Raw genomic sequence first — 6537 nt, 5'->3', positions numbered from 1 at the left:
TCCTTTATATTGCTGATTCCCTGTGTGCCTCATCCATCCTTGCCGCAATGGCATCTATTCAAGATTGCAGCTCAGTTATAACATTTTTTATTTCATCTTGACTACCTTTTACTTCTTTTATCTCCATAGAGAGGGATTCTAATCTATTTTTGACCTCAGTTAGTATTATTATCATCGTAATTTTATATTCTGATTAAGACATCTTGCTTGTATCTGTGTTCGTTAAGTCCCTAGCTGACGATTCTTCTTGCTCTTTCTTTTGGGGTGAATTCCTTCATTTTGTCATTTTGAAGGAAGAAAATGAATTAATGAGGTGAAAATTGTTAATTAAAAAATGAAAACAACATACACAAAGAAAAATCAAGTAAATTATGCTAGACTTAAGGTGTGTTTTGCTCTGGTTCTTGAAAGGAGCTTGATTGATTAGAGAAAAAAGGGGGAAAATTCAAAATAAAAACTTAGAAAAAACACACACAAAAAATCAAATAAATGATGGTATGTCCTAGGTGTGTTTTGGTTTGGTTATTGAAAGGAGCTTGATATATTAGAGAAAAAGGGGGAAAAGAAAAGGAAAGGAAAAAAGAAACAAAGCCAAAAAAAGTTTGAAAATTTGAGAAAGTGAATACGATGAAATAGAACAGCTTGAAATGATGGAAGTAAAAAAGAATTTGGAAAGTTTACCAAAAAAGTAAAAAAATTTGTTGAAAAAATAAAGGAAACTATTTTAATAGAAATTGAAAATAAAAATAATTTTTTAAAATCTTTCTCTATTCAAGTAAAAAAAAGAAATGAAAAAGAATAAAAAGAAACTTGCATAGATGGGCCACAGAACAGACTGAGATACGATTGATATTACATCGTTTTCCCCTAGAAGTCAAACTATGAAGTCCTTTACAGTCTTTAAACTAAGCAAGGGGAGAGATTTGTGGCTTTCCTGAAGAGCGAAGTTGGCCCATTTGAACGGGGCTTAGTGTAATGACTCCATTCTCCACTAGATGGCGCTGCTTAGCTCACTGGGGTGGATTAAAGCACCTGTAGGGGTGTGTGCGCATGCGCGCAGGGGGCGGGGGGAATGACAATGGCGTCACCCACTATCCAGGCGAGTATCCGGACTCTGCTCTCCCCGATCAGGTATCGCGCTTAGGTTTCAGTCCACTCCTGGCTTTTGCACTCTCTGTAACCACACTGTCAGGTTGCCAGGCGGCATCTCGCTCCTGGGTTTTATCTGAAATGCGGCTGTATTTCCCGACCCCTCACTTCTGAAGGACTGAGGCTTTGACTGCTCAGATCCTGTGGGGGAGGGTCTCACCGAGCAATGGCCGGGTGCCAGAAGCACCCCAGAGTGCTAGTGAGACCGTGCTGCTGCCAATGTCCAGAGACTTGCGGCTGGGTGCCAGCCCGCCCCAGAAAAAGTTCAGGTGATGGTGCAGCAGCAGCAGCACTTCCGGGATTATGGAAAATGTTGCCTGGCTGAGGACCTCCCGGGCCCACTCTGCTTCTGCGAACTCGCCCTTCCCACTAGAGCACCACAGGTATTGGAGCTGTAAAGTTCCAGACTCTGTGCTCCCCCTGTTCATAGAGTCTTAATGGAATTTAAACCCTCTCCTTTCTCTTTTCTCCCTTTTTAGTTCAGTCCCTGCGGCTGTTTCCACCTACCCCACCCCACTTTGTCTCCAGCTGCTTTTTGGGGAGGTGCTTTGCCCGTACTCTCCACTCCCCCTCCTTCCTCTCTCCACAAGCGAAAACAGCTCCCTGACCTCCGCGTCTCCTCTCCCCCTCAGTTCAGCTCTCTGCCTCTCGTACCTGCTGAGTTTTGTGGCTCGGATTGTGCCGATTGCTGTGCTAATCCTCAAATCCGTTTTCTAGGTGTGCAGAATGGTTTAGTGTTGATCTTGTTGTATTTAATGTATGCGTGACAGAAAAAAGACTTCCATGCTATTCTGCCATCTTGGCCCCCTCTCAAGAAAGCACTTCTACCAAATCCATAAATACCTCAACATAAAGAAGACACACTCCTATGTTATTTAGAAAGTTTATTGTTCTGTTTTTCATCAGGACCTTCTTCCGGAGGTCTGGATCCTAGCTCAGAGCAGTGCTCTGCCTGCTGTCCCCAGAGGTATCAGCTAGGGGGCGGTCGCCCGTCCTCAGAGGTCTAGCCCTGCCTCCATGTGGTACCTTTTTTAGGAATGTGGGCTCTGAAGACACGTATGGGGACATTTGCGCAAATACATGTGTGATGATAATATTGATTTCAGCAGTACTTATACTAAAACAAAAAAATGAGGAAAACAATAGCCAGTCATTAAGAGGGGTCAGCTTAAATAAATTACTGTGTATCCATAAATGCAATACCATGCGTTTGTGGGGGTTTTTTAAATGAGGTAAATGTTCATGATGAACAGTTAAATGAAACAAAAGTAAGTTGTAGAACTTCTTTTGGTGTTAAAATAGACATTTATATTAAAAGTATTTCTACAAACAAAGAAAGTAGGACTATAGAAATTTGGAAAACCAAGAATAAAGTTGCCCCTAATTTAACATTTATTACAGAGCTGATAGAGACTGGGTGATGTTGGCAGCTGGAGAGACGTGTTGATTAAGGGACAGAACAGAGACTCAAACAAATATGCCCACACCCAACAGATTTGTGGCAGATGCGCAAAAGCCATTTGAAGAAGGAAAGATGTGGCCTCCCTATCAAATGGTAGCAAGGCAATCGGACATCCCTCGGTGAAACATGAAAGCCAGCATACAGAAACCTCTTAACCTAAACACCCACACCTCCAGCTTGTACAAACATGAATTCATACTTCCATGTAAAACATAAAACTAGAACATGCTTTAGGGGGGAAATTCCAGAAAAATTTAGGATCCGAGGCCAGGCAAAGATATTTTAGATTGACATCAAAAGTGTGGTCCCTGGAAAGAATGGGATAAATTAGAATTCTGCAAAATTAAGAACTTACGGTCTGTGAAAGACCCTTAAAAGAGGAGGGACTGACAAAATACAGACAGGGGGAAAATATTTGCCAACTATATAGCCAACCAAGGGCTGGTATCAGAATGTGTAAGGAACCCTCAACATTCTAGGATGATTGATTGGGCCGAGGCCTCTCTGCCTGGCTTCCCAGCCTGTGGGAACAGTTCTCAGGCTCCTGGCATCCCCACAGATTTAGACAATTCTGCAGAGTCAGCAAAATGACCTTCTAAGTGCATGAGAGGCATGGGAATCCAAACTTTAAAAAGACACTGTCCTGATGGAGTGAGGCAGCGGACCTAATGGTGTCGTAGTTCCTTGCATGAGGCACGCCACCAGCCACCCCCCACTAGCAGGGAGAAGACCACAGGGACAAGAACGATGTGTTACACCAGGTCAGGGTAGGGCAACAGAGGCCAATCATACAGCTTAGGGGGTGGCCTCCTGGAGGAGATGGCATGTGAGCTGAGGCTGAAGAAGTGGAATTCCAGAAGCAGAAGGTGAGGCGGTGTGGGGAATGTGTTCAAGGACAGAGCCTTGAGATGGTGACGTGGTGTTGAAAACACCTGCACGGTGTGTGTGTGTGTGACTGAGCCCAGGTAGTGCCTCTTCGCAAACCTTTTAAGATTTGGAGTGTGGGGGCAGGGATCCTTTATCTTCCTGCCGCCCAAGGCAAGCCTTGTTTGTAAGTTCCCTTTGCTGTTAATAGGCCACCTAACAATCTGAAGTGGCCTGCCTTTCCTTCAGTCTCTCCCTGCTCTCTGAGTATAGGTGCCAGATTCAGATTTCATCTCGGGACTCCGGAGGCTATCGAACCACAGATGGATTCCCAGGGAAGGGGAAGCATGGGCAGTGCCTTCCGCACTCTCCTTTCTGGTCCTTGCGCTTTCCCTCCTCTCTCCTCACTCTTATGGGGGCTGAATCCTTGGTGGATTCCTCACATTTTGCCTCTCCTGGAGAACTCAGTGGCTAGTCCTGCCCGCCTCTCCAGAAGGTTCTCTCCCTCCCTGGCTGCATCTATGTTTGGGAAGCTTCTTCCCACCTAGACACCCCTCTGAGCCCTGAACTGAGCACTGACTGGTGGTGGTTAGAACCCTGCAGCGACCAGCCCTGAAGTTTGACTCAGGAAGCCGAGACTTTACTGGGACATCAGCAGGAGGGGGTCTGGGGGAATGTAGCTCAGCCTATGACCCAAGAAAGAAAATTCATCTAGGATTTAAGGATCAATCTGTTTATGGAAACGTATTCCAGGAGGACTTAGAGGAGGAAATGAGTTAAATCCGGCTGCTGGAGCAGGAACGAGGCAGAGAGGGAGGAGACTGATCTTTGAGGACCACAGAGAGAGGGCTGGGCAAGTGGAATCCTGGAAGGCAAGGGATGTGCTTTAGTGTGTGACAGTGCGTGGCCTGTCTCAGCAGGGGTTCTAAGTCAGCTCACACTGCGGGCCCCGAGTAACATGTCTCTGCAGACAGTAGGGAGTCACTGCAGATGTGGAAGCAAGGGAGGAGGCAAAGTGAAGACTGTTTCCAGTGGTTTGGTGAAAAAAGTGCTTTCTTCGCCCTCAGGGTGGGTGGTGAGCACCAATGAAATCGGGTCTGTGTCTTGCTTATCACACAAGAGTAAACTGCATATTGACCAGACATATCAGTGGAGGCACTGAAACCATTTGAGAACTGGGAGAAAGTCTGGGTAATTCCATTGTCCTCTGTGTGTGGAGAAGGCTTTCCTAAGTACGCGTCAAAATTCTGATTCAGTAAAAGAAGTGATTGCTAGATTAATGCATACGTGCTAAGAAAAACGCTCTTGCATGGGTAAAAAGCACCGTAAGCTAAGTCAATATACACATACAATTGAAACAATATTTACAACATGTACTTCAAATAATCTACTTAATGTAAAAGAGCTCTTAAAATTGACAGAAAAAAAGAGAAGAGTGAATGAAAATGGCTCTTATGATATACTCAAGATTTTTGAATCATTTATTATATAAATGCAAAAGAAAACTGTATAAAATCTCATTTCTTGCCTCTCAGATTGGCAACAATTCCCAGACCTTAACAGCACACTCTTCAGTGTGGGGTGCGGGGTTAGACTTGCTCTTTCACGGCAGAGGTGGAGCAGGAAACTCTCGACACTGTGTATCTAACAAAACCACAAAAGCAGTCAGCTTTTGCCCCAGCAACTGCTCTTGTAGGGAAAAGCCTGAAACTACACCTCAAAGTATAACCGCCCCCCCAAACCCCACAAAAACCAGTGTACATTGGCTTGTTTATGGCTGCATTGTTTGAACAGCAAAATATTGAAGCAGCCTAAATGTCCATGCTGAGAAGCCTGCTGAATAAAATATGCTCCATCTAAAAAAAAATTGCAGAAAATGCATCTGTGAAAAAGAATGAAAGCCATCTGCTTAACTGCTATGGAGTGATTTTTAAGGATATACTGTTAAGTGAAAAAAGCAGTTTACAAAGCGTATGGTGCATTTTGAAGAAAGAAGGAGAATAAGAATATATAGATACAGATGAATATGTATTTGTTTCTTTTTTCAAAAAGAAACCCAAGAAGAATAAACAAGAAATTAATGAAAACATTTTACTCTCAGGGTTAGATGAATAGTATGGACAGGATAGGGATTCAAAGGCAATTTCTTTGGGTACACTTTCAAAAATATAAGTTGACTTTTTAACAATGTCAACATTTTGCCAATTTGAAAATAAAGCTAAATATAAAGTTGCATAAAAAGCAAAGTACAGAAATCAAATACAGACAGAAGAACACAAACCTGTGTAGCAAATTGATAACACAACTAAGCACATTAAAAATACATAATAAAATAATAAATATAAATAAATAATTCAAGTGACTTTCAAAAACCAATGCTTTGAATCTACGTTCTTCCCTTGTGGGATATACTCTCTGAACAAAAATTGGGTTTTGATAGTAAAATGGGCACAGGAATACTGAAACTATTTGGGGGATTATAGGATTGAGGAAATGCCTACATTTCCTAACGTTGTTGGGGTAACCTTCAGGCTGCCCCCATGGGAGAAGGTGAATACAAATCTGCAATGGGGAAGAATGGAGAAGAACGTGCTGGCGTTTGATTTCAATTGGAGGACTTGTATAAACCTATGGTTTAAACAAATTGCAGGCACACACCCACACCTAGTGTCCTGACTACTCCATTGGAAGGATCTAAAAGCAGTGGCTCCCAGGAGCAGCGAGCACACCCTCCCCCCACTGAAAGATACCAGGGAACCGGAAGGAAATAAATGGAAGATCAGGGAGCAAGCAATGTTCTACACGATCCTGGAACACATGGTCAGAAAGTAGGACATGCTCAAAGTACTAGGGGAAACTTTCAAAAGAACAAGGTGGTGGCCTGAAGGGGATCCCACTGGCTAGATCCGGGACAGTTTGACTGTAAAAAATAAATAATGACAGTTATAGATTAAAACTCCCTGAATAAAATAAAACAGCTACAGCCCCTTTCCATATTACCTATAAAAGAGTTTTTATACAACTCCACAGGCACAACGACCACTTACTTGTAACATGGACTA

The sequence above is a fragment of the Hyaena hyaena genome, unplaced genomic scaffold (genome assembly GCF_003009895.1).
Source record: "Hyaena hyaena isolate Hyena2069 unplaced genomic scaffold, ASM300989v1 scaffold_27, whole genome shotgun sequence".
Taxonomy (NCBI): domain Eukaryota; kingdom Metazoa; phylum Chordata; class Mammalia; order Carnivora; family Hyaenidae; genus Hyaena; species Hyaena hyaena.
The sequence above is the reverse complement of the archived record's forward strand: the minus strand, read 5'-3'. Positions refer to the sequence as shown.